This window comes from Cynocephalus volans, chromosome 14 (genome assembly GCF_027409185.1).
Source record: "Cynocephalus volans isolate mCynVol1 chromosome 14, mCynVol1.pri, whole genome shotgun sequence".
Classification (NCBI taxonomy): domain Eukaryota; kingdom Metazoa; phylum Chordata; class Mammalia; order Dermoptera; family Cynocephalidae; genus Cynocephalus; species Cynocephalus volans.
The window spans coordinates 44848269-44859120 of record NC_084473.1 but is presented as its reverse complement, the minus strand read 5'-3'; the positions used below and the strand labels follow the sequence as shown (position 1 = coordinate 44859120).

At 43.1% G+C, this 10852-nt stretch overlaps 1 pseudogene; it reads right to left on the bottom strand.

The window, feature by feature from the left end:
- Window positions 1-7830: 7830 nt before the first annotated feature.
- Window positions 7831-8354, bottom strand: LOC134362512 (nucleoside diphosphate kinase B-like; annotated as a pseudogene).
- Window positions 8355-10852: the final 2498 nt, after the last annotated feature.

Below are 10852 nucleotides of genomic sequence, written 5' to 3'. Positions count from 1 at the left end.
AGGGAACACATCTGGTGAGGGGTCTTCTTGGTGGTGTCTTTACAGCAATGCAGAGGTCTCAAATGGCAGAAAATGGCAGAGCAGAGAGAGATTCTCACATGCTCTTTTAAAGCTCTCAGGACCACGCTCCTGACTACCATTATTAATTCATTCACTACGCCATAGTCCTACAATCTAATCACCTCTTCAAGGCCCCACCTTTCAATTACCGTAATAGGATTTCCCACCCTTGGCAGTTACAGTGGGGATTGTGGGGATTAAGCTTCTAATACATGAACTTCGGAGGACACAATTCAATCAGTCCACAGCACACACTATGTTCTCTTTTGTGTCTATCTTCTTTCAGTCAACATAATGTTTCTGAGATTTATCCATGTTGTTTCATGTAATAACATTTTCCCTTTTTACTGTTGAGTAGTTAAGAGGGAAAAAACACAGAAGTGTGTTTTTGCTACTCTTAACAATAATCATAATCAACAATACAGAAAACTTCTATGACCAAATGTGTGGGGATTTCCTCCCACCAGCAAGCAAGCAATTCCCAGCCAACACCAGCTGGGTGTCCTCCAGTTTGATTCCAACACTGTCCCCCTGGAGATAGCATCAGATCCCACAGTGGGGCTCAGTCCCACAAGGCTGTCCCTCATTTCCCACCTCTGATGCTAATTGCAAGCTACAAATTGTTTTATCTGTGCTTCTGAACGATCGGCTATAAAACAGGGTTCCCACAATCCCCTCCTGTGCTCAATTAGTTTGTTTGAGCAGCTCACAGAACTCAGGGAAACACTTACTTATGTTTACCAGTTTACTGTAAAGAATATCACAAAGGACACATGAAGAGATACATAGGGCGAGGTATGGTAGAAGGGGCAGGGAGCTTTCATGCCCTCCCTGGGCATGCCACCTTCCAGGAACCTCCATGTGTTCAGCTATCTGGAAGTTCCTCAGACCCTGTGCTCTTGGGTTTTTATGAAGCTTCTCTATGTAGGCATAGTTGAAGCACGTATAACTATGTAGAAATGTGATTGGACAGAAAGGATGTGATCTAACACTAACAGACTGGGTGGGGAAACCCAGCAAGGCCTGTCTGTTCAGATTCTGCTTGGCCTATCTGTGCAGCATTCCCTCTCCTGGGCATGGGGCAGGACCCCTCCTGAAATGGAGGTCTTATGAGCTTTGTGGGAAAAGCCTGGACTTTGAAGTTAGCCAGGTTGAATTGGGTGCCGAGTTCGACCACTCACCAGCAAGTTATTTAATTTCTTTGTGCCTCAATTTCTTCAACTATAAAAAAAAAAATGATGCAACCTATCTCTGAGAGTTGTAAAGATTAAAATGAAAAGCCCCAGCATTCCAGGTCCTGATCTTTCATCCTGATCTAATCCAACACCCTGATACTCCTACAGATTTCTGGTACTCAGGCTCAGTTGTGTCCTTGGGGCCTTCAACAATTCTTTCACTTGATGGGTTTAGTTACCTATTCCATCCCCTTCCCCTGACTTTTCCAGTTGTCATTGCCTGCCCAACCTGTTTAAAATCATAGAAAAAGGGGCTGCTGGTTAGCTCACTTGGTTAGAATGCAGTGTTATAATACCAACGTCAAGAGTTCGGATTCCAATACTGGCCAGCCACCAGAAAAAATAAATAAATAAATAAATTTAATTAATTAAATAAATAGATAAATAGATAGATAGATAGATAGATAAATCAATCAATCAATCAATCATAGGGGGAAAAAAAAAAAAGACAAAACTTCCTCACCTTGCCGGAGACCAGCTCCGCAGGATTCATTGGACCTGAATAGGTGGTATGGCGTCGGCGAGGAAAGAAATAGATGGACCACAGATGTCTAGTGCAAGTGTGGACAACAACCACAAGAATCTTGCTTTATTTATATTTTTTACTTAACCTTTTACATGATGATTTATCTTTTAATCAAAACATTTATTTTCTCTCTATAGAAAAGGAAAAATCAGAATCTTCCAAAGCACTCATGCTGTGATAAAAGCACCCTCTCATGCATCAATAGTTCACCCCAAAGCCTGCGGCTTGTGGCCAGGAAACTATACAATAGTGGCATGCTTGGCATTAAAGAGCGTCAGACTTTCAGTTTAAACTATAATTCTTAACCTTCTTAACTTACAATTTAACCCTTTTTAAATCTTACTTATACTTACTATACTTGATTTTAATAACATTGATTAGTTATGGTTAATAATTTAATATTGCTTATCCTCTATATTGATCATTTTAATTTATAATCAAAATCACAATGTTTATACCTTTTATTTCCTTGCCAATAGACTCCGGGAACAGCACAGAGGACAAAGTGAAACGTTAAATGATCCTACTCAAACTAACAAAAACACACTATGTCATTCTTATTATTACTAAAGAAAGAACATGTTCTTGGTTAATCAAGTGAAACTGTGGGAGTGGAGAGAAACAAAGAAATCTGTAACTGGTTGATGATCAATTAGTTATAAACATCACTGCACTCGGACCCACCGTCTCCCTGGGGGAATGTGGATAGAAATCGAACATAATAACTTCACTCCACATGTACAAGAGCATGACCACAGCCACAATGGGTTAATGCACACATCACTAACAAGGAAGATTAAGGACAAAATTAAATGGAGCCAACCCATACCGGAACATGCATCAAAAACACCTTTAGTACTGACAATGCCCTTTAAATAAACCAGTTAATTTTGATGTATTTTAACATGTCCTTTGAGAAACTCCAAGGAATTTCCCAAAGCCATACTAAGCCAAAAGGTTAGGCTGTTTAATTCTGGGAAGCCTTGTCAAGCAACCAAAGGTGAACAAACAAGAACTTCCATGGAGCCGTGCCACACACATGGGACCCCCTTGTAGCCTGCAGAACAAGGGGTATCACTCCTCAGCCTCCCATGCCATTCCCTATAGCAGGATGGCTCACGGCACAACCTCTTCACTTTCAAAGAAAATTTCTTCTACAGCCTCCTACTTCTCCTCCCTCCCTCCCACTTCTGTTCCCCCAAAATGTGCTCTGTGTACATTTCTATGATTGCACTTACCATATTAATCTTCTAAATTATATTTAAATTATTAAAGCAATATATGTTTCTGTTTAAAATATTCAACAATGCAGAAGGTACAAGTGAGAAGTAGTAGTCCTTTTCCCTCACCAGCCTAGTGTCATCCAGAGATAACCATTTTAATTTTCTTGTGTATTTTTCCAAGAAATATTCTGTGCATAGGCAAGCATGTGCACGCATGCGTATGCCACACATGTATTCTTTTTGTCTTTACATAATGGGACCTTGCTCTGTGAACTGCTATGTCCATTACTTTTACTACTTCATGTTTCCTGTACATTTTTCAGATCATCATGGAAATGTGGTCTTGGAAGACCTCTCCAATAGGGGCCCCCTCCCCATGACCCTGCATCAGCTTTTTCCAAACCTTTCTTCTGTTAGGGAACTGCTGCTCAGAGTATTCAGGGCACCTTTGTGTCCTCTTGAGAGCTATGTCCTGTTTCTCCCAGCATAGCTTTCCAAGAGGAAGAGGCAGCTCACAGCTAACTCCCTGGGAAGCATTCACTGAAATCTCCAGGCCTTTCTCAGCATGAATATTTCATACTTCTGCAGTAAACTCGATTGTCAAAGCAAGGAGTGGCATCGTCATGCCACACTGCTACACACTGGCAAGGAGTTTGGGGGTGTGGAGATGGTGAGAGAGGATGGGGCATCTCTTCTCTTCTAATCCAATGCAGAAATTAGTTTTCTCACCTGAGCACCCAACCTTCCCCAAGCAGTGTGAGTGGGTGGCTGTCACCAGGCCAGCAGTATTCCTGCTTGCTGGTTCACCTTCAAGGTGCTCCAAAATGTCACCTCAGAATTCTGCTCTGTCATTTTAGTCCCTCCCTCTGCTTTTGTCCCAATCATTGCATATGGGGACCCCATCTCTGAGATCTCTCATCCAGCCTTCATGTTTTAGAGAAGGGGAAATGAGCCCTACGGAGATGAAGGGACTGCCTAAGATCCCATGCTGGGTGGCAGGTGGGGATACCCCCTTAGGGATCCTGACTCCTAGTAGGGGCTTTGTCCACTCCACAGGCCTCAGCCAGAAAGGCTGTGTCATTCTGCCACTGCTATAGCTCACTCCGCTCCCCTGAGCCAGGATGATGGGAATGGTTAACACTTTATAAAACCTGCTGCATGCCAGGTTCCATTTAAAACACTTTACATGTGTTCATTTATTTTATAACTCAACAGCCCTATGAAGTATCTTCCCCATTTTTTTTTTTTTTTTTTTTTTTTTTTTTTGTCAGCTGGCTGGTACAGGGATCTAAACCCTTGACCTACTTTGCAGATGAGAAAACTGAGGCCCAGAGAGGTTAAGTAATCTGCCCAAGGTCACACAGTAAGTGACAGACCTGAGATTCAAGCCTAGGCAATCTGGCTCCAAAGTCCATGTTCTTAACTTCTGCATCCTCCTCCTCCTCAAAATAACAGGTATGTTAAACTCTGTTCTAAAAGTTCATAGGCAATATTTCATTTAATCCTCATCACAGCTCTATGAAGAAGAAAATGCTATTACTGACCCCATTTTAAGTTCCAGTGAGGAGACTGGGACTTAGGCTGGTAAATCAGTGACAGTCACTCAGCTGGTGAATAGTGGAGTCAGGACTAAACCCAGACCTGTTGACTGCAAGACTGGACTTAGAGATATATAAGAGTAGATTTATTATGGAAATTGGCTGATGCAGTTAGGGAGGCTGAGAAGCCCCACAATTTTCCGTCCACAAGCTGGAGAACCAGGAAAGGTGAAGTAACTCAGTCTAAGTATGAAGGTCTGACCACCAGGGGTGGGGGAGCCCTGATGTAAGTCTCAAGAATCAGGAAATCTGACATCCAGGGGCAGGAGAAGATGGATGTCCCAGCTCCAGAAGAGAGTGAATTCCTTCTTCCTCTTCCTTTCTGTTCTATCCGGGACCTCTATGGGTTGCATGATGCCCTCCCACATTGGTGAGGGCAGGTCTTCTTTACTCAGTCTGCTGAGTAAATGTTAATCTGTTCCAGAAACACCCTCACACACACACACAGAAATAATGCTTTACCAACTATCTGGGCATCCATTAGCCCAGTCAAGCTGACTCACAAAATTAACCATCACACTACTTCATAGGAGATGCTCAGTAAATGGGAAATATATGAATGGCCCTGTATTAGTCTGCTTGGGCTACCATAACAAAACATCAGAAGCTAAGTAGCATATACAACAGAAATTTATCTTCTCTCAGTTCTGGACACTGAGCAGTCCAAGGTCAAAGTGTTTGCTGAGTTGGTTACTGATGAGGGCTTTCTTCCTGGCTTGCAGATGGCCACATTCTTGCCGTGTCCTCACATGGCAGAGAGAGAGAGAGAGAACACGTGCTCTGGTGTCTCCTTTTCTTATAAGGTCACCAGTCCTATTGGATAAGGGCCCCACTCTTATGATCTCATTAACCTTAATTACCTCTATAAAGGCCTTATTTTCAAATGCAGTCACACTGGAGGTTGGGGCTTCAACATATCAATTTTGGGGGGACACAATTCATTCTGTAGCAGGCCCCTTTCCTCTCCCCCTGAGCAAAGAAAATAAGAAGAAAACTGAAGGTAAATCTATGAGCACTGAGAATGGTTATTGGATCTTTCCCTCGGCTGGTCATGAGAAAGCATCAAAAAGGAAATAAACGCCAGCCTATTCCCGTGAGCTTTGATGGTGTTGTGGTTTCTGGACACAGTGAGGCTGTGGCAGTGGCCACAACAGGCTCTCAGGTGAGAGGAAACACAGAAGGGAGGTGGCTCACAACAGAAAATGGAATGATCATGGCCTAACAATGTCTGGACAATTATACTAGTTGCACCCCAGTGCTCTGTACACTTTCAACATCGGCAGATCTGTCCACAGCTCTCTCTACTTTTCCGGGTGGCTGGGCATATCTCAGGCCTGAGACAGTCACCTGCTGGAACTCTGTGAGTATCCTGCCAGAATTCAATGGCTTTCCTCTGTGCACCAAGAGGATGCTGTGGGGAGGTGGGGATTCTTGGAAAGTGGGTATATTGCTGAAACAAGACTTGTGATTGTGAAATCATAATTTCCTTTGTACTTTTATCTAAAATTATACATGGGTTCTACTGGAGGGGAAATCTGCCACAAAAGGCAGTCAAAAACATTTGCACAGCAACCAACCTTTTAAACATACGTATATTTTGAAAGGTAATTCCTGCAAAAATACTAATTATTTGAAACTTTTCACTGCAGGGCAGCTGGGGTTTGCTGGAATCACTTACAGGTCCAGAGGAAAGCAATGATGGATGGGACCACCAGAACAGAATGGATGCTCCCTGCCCTGGATCTTGTTCCTGGCCAGTCAGAATTGTTTCCTGGCTCTGTGTGGAAGCCTCCAGCATTCAGGAACCTCCAGGTGAATCACATCTAATGACTTGAAGGGGTGGGGGTAGGATTCAGCAAGAGGATGGGAGCTGGAGTTCAAAAGAGGCACAGACAGGAATTCAATCCCTTTGCTGAACCAGGAAAAAGAAGAGAGGAAGCAGGGGAAACCAGCCAGCAGTGACCTGGATGCCCTGCAGAATCCTAAGTGCCGCCCTGGAGGAGAGCCTCCTGCCCACCTCCCAGCTCCTCTCCCACCACTGAATTTTAAGCTCCGGCAACACTATCGGACTTACGGTTCCAGCCCACACCAAGCTGTGCCTCGCTTCTGTGTCTGCTCAAGCTGTTCCCACCACCTGGAATGCCTTCCCTCTCCCACTTCCCTTCAGCTGGCTGACTCCCACCTACCCCCAAAACACAGTGTGGCAGCCCTCCCCCAGGAAACCTTCCCTGACCCCCAGCCCCAAGCACAGCTCTCTGAATGAATGGCCCACCTTGCCCTACAGCTGTCTGTGGGTGGGTCCGTTTCTCCGTCAGGGCTGAGCTGTGGAGCAGACGATGGTGATACATCTTTGTTTCCCAGTGCTCAGCACAGTGCCTGGCACAGGTTAGGCGTGAATGTTGATGAAAGGGAGTGAATGATGTGGGCAAAAACATAGCAGCAGGACCTACTTTGCCTGAATGAAATGTGGCAAGGCTGAAAGTTACAATTCTGGCTCAGGGACAAAGAGTCAGGCCTGGTGTACCTGCTGTGGTTGCCCTTCAAATGAAGAAGACAAGGTCACCAAATAATAACAATAATGAAAAGCTCCTTTCTCTCTGTATGTCCTCAAGCAGGAGATACACGGGTTGAGACTCCAGTTAACAGACAGAACCTCTAGAGTTGGAAGAGCCCTTCAACTGTTTCACTCAGGCTGTGTCATTCAAAGTAGGGAAGTGAGACCCAGGGGAGCTCAAGGGACTTGCCCTGGTCCCATAGCAAGTTAGTGGCAATGCTGAGACTAAATCCCAAGTCTCTTGATTTCCTGGTTCTACACTGCAACCCCATGTCACCAATCGGTAATCGACACAGAACATGAATGGAGGTGAATGGAGAAACTATGACTTGGACAAGAGGCATGCATCCCGTAAAGGAGTGCTAGAAGAGAAGAGCCAACACCCTGAAGCAAACTCCAGTCCAAACAGGTGAGTGGATGACAGCCTAGGGAGCTGCTGCAGCTGGGGAGCTGGGAGAAGGCAGCAAATGACAGAGCAGACCAGCACCGTCCGGTCAAAATACAATGCCACCTTCGTGTGTCATTTTAATTTTCTAGCAAACACATTTCAAAAAGTAGAAAGAAATAAAGGAAGAGTTTTCCCCAGTTTTTAAAGACTTAATTGGAAATATGCCTTAGAAAGGAATGATCAATCCTATTGCTTCCATATCAGTAGAATGAAGAGCTGTGTCCGGGGACACATCAAGGGTGCCGAAGGGGACTGCTGCTTTGTCCACATCTTCTGCACAGATCCTCTCACAGGCACAGGACTGTAGTCGACCCATGCTTCTGGTGTAACCCACAGGCTGATTTCTGTTTCAGCATTTTTGACTGAATCACTGCCATGAATGATGCTCCTGTGACCTTGAATGCAGAAGTCCCGTGAATGATGCCTGGCTTAGACTCTGCTGGACTGGTCTCCCCAAGTGTCACTCGTCCTGTCTTTGCCACATCCAGCCCCTCCCAGACCACCACCACAACCCTGAGTACATGTATTTCACCAGCCCTGGGAAGGATGGGTGGTCTTTCAGGTTAGTGTAGTGCTGCTCAGAGGACAAAGGGACTTCATAGTCACAAGGCTGGATCCCTTCTGCTCAAAGCATTTGACGATGTCTCCTGGCTTGCTGTGCTGAACAACGCTGGGCTTGATGCGACAAACATACCCTCAGTGTTGGCCATGGCCCAAGAACCTGGCAGGGCTCAGTGATTATTTTTGAGAACTGGAACTGGAAAATTATTTATACTACTATATTTAACTCAATACAGAAATGTCATTTCAACATGGGATCTATATAGAAAATTATCGATGACATATTTTATATATTTTTTCACAGTAAGTCTTTCAAATCTGATGTGTATTTTACACTTAGAGCACATCTCAATGTGGACTAACCACATTTCAAGGGCTCAAAATCCCCATATGGTGACTGGCCACCATATTAGACAGCATAATATAAGAAAAAAATTTTTTTTCCTGCCTTTTCAGAGTTTTTAGCTGGAACCCCTTGTAACAAAAGACAGATTAACAAGAGAAAAACAAAAAGAAGTTTATTAACATGTACAACTCATGTACACATGGGAGATACCCAGAAAAATGATTAAATCTCTAAGAGGTGGATTACAATTCAGGCTTAAGTACTGTTGTCCACGTCCATGAAGGACCAGTTACGGCGTGATGACCAAGAAAAGCATGGTGGACACGCATAAGGTTTGTTATGGAGATTTAACTCAGTGCCTTCTCCATTGACAAGAGTATACTGTGATTTATTTATTTATTTATTTTTGCAGCTGGCCCGTACAGGGATCTGAACCCTTGAAGGTGGTGTTATCAGCTGTGTGCTATAACCAACTGAACTAACCAATCTGCCCTCTAATTTAGTTATCTTTCTCTTCCTGGCAAAGAGTAGAGACCCTTACAAAGGGAGATTTCCTTTATAAATGCAAATTTTTCTTACAAAAGGCTAATTTTTACTCTCTCTTCAGAGCTTCTCCTGTGTCTGCTGTTTCTCAAAATAACCAGCTGAAAATAATCCTCATGCCAAAGAGGCATATTTTGAGGTGGCATATTCTGGTATCCCACAATCATATTTTGGGGTGGCATATTTTTGGTCTCCTATGATAGGAATACATAGTGATAGGACACCCACTATACCACCAGTAATATCAGTACTGCTGGCCTGATATAGTATCTGAAAACCCCACCATTAGCTACTCTTATGGATGAAAGCATCATTTCCAGAAGGCACATGTGCCAGTTAGGAGAAAAAAATCCAGCAGACTGCACCATTAGCACAACTACTTGGACCCATAGTGACTTGGACCAGAGGATGAGCTGCTAAGACAGTTTACTCCCTACCTGCAGTTATCTTGGAAGAGCTGTGTTGTTTTTTTTTTTTTTTTAAAGATGACCAGTAAGGGGATCTTAACCCTTGACTTGGTGTTGTCAGCACCACGCTCTCCTAAGTGAGCTAACCGACCATCCCTATATAGGGATCCAAACCCGTGGCCTTGGTGTTATCAGCACCACGCTCTCCCAAGTGAGCCATGGGCCAGCCCTAAGAGCTGGGTTCTTAAAGGAAATGCTTTCCTTTTAAATTCTCTAGGCCCAATTGGCTGCTTTGAAAGCTCCCTACTTTGAAAATTTAAGCTTTCTCCCACCATCTTAAAGATCTCAATTGAGTAGTCTTAGGCTTTTGGCCCCAGCCACTGCAGAATTACAATGCTGCAAACCCTACCTTCCTTTCTGGGCCCTTCTCTCATTTTCCCCCCAAATCTTACCCCATCATCACTCTCTGGGGTCCCCTTTCCTATAAGGTTTTACCAGTAAATCCCTTAAATCAGTGTTTAAGCTAGTATGAGCTGCCGGAGCATGATAAACTGAGGCCAGAGATTTCAATTCAAGATGAAGGTTAGAAAGCACTTCTTAAATAGGCTAAGCTGTTAAAAGCAGAACAATTTTCCCATTAATATTTCTCTATCCCAAAAGACAGGTTATCAAAATTGTTAGAATACATGCTGTTTCCAAGGGATACAGTAAATCTATTTCACATTAAATGAGTAGAAAAAGCCTCTTGTAAACATTTTTATTTTTCTTGAACAAGCACTTAGGTAAAAAAATATTTTCCAGAGCCAATAGTTCCAAAGCTTTGGAGTGAACCAGTAAAATTTAAAAATAAAACAAAACATGAACAAACAAAACCTTTAAGTGACCAACAGAAATAGAAAAAAACAACTTAACATTTGTATAAAACCACAAAAGACCCCACATAGCTAAAGCAATCTTGAACAAAAAGAACAAAGCTGGAGTCATCACATTACCTGACTTCAAAATATACCAAAAAGCTATAGTAATCAAAACAGCATGGTAATGGCATAAAAACAGACACATAGACCATTAGAACAGCATACAGAGTACAGAAATAAATCCATGCATTACAGCCAACTGATTTTTTACAAAAGTGCCAAGAACGTACATTGGGGGAAAAGATAGCCTCTTCAATAAACAGTGCTGGGAAAACTATATATCCACATGCAGAAGATTGAAACCAGATCCCTATTTCTCACCATACACAAAAATCAACTGAAAATAGATTAAAGACTTAAATGTAAGATTTGAAACTATGAAACTATTAGAAGAAAACATGGGGGAAATGCTATATGAAATTGGACTGGGCAAC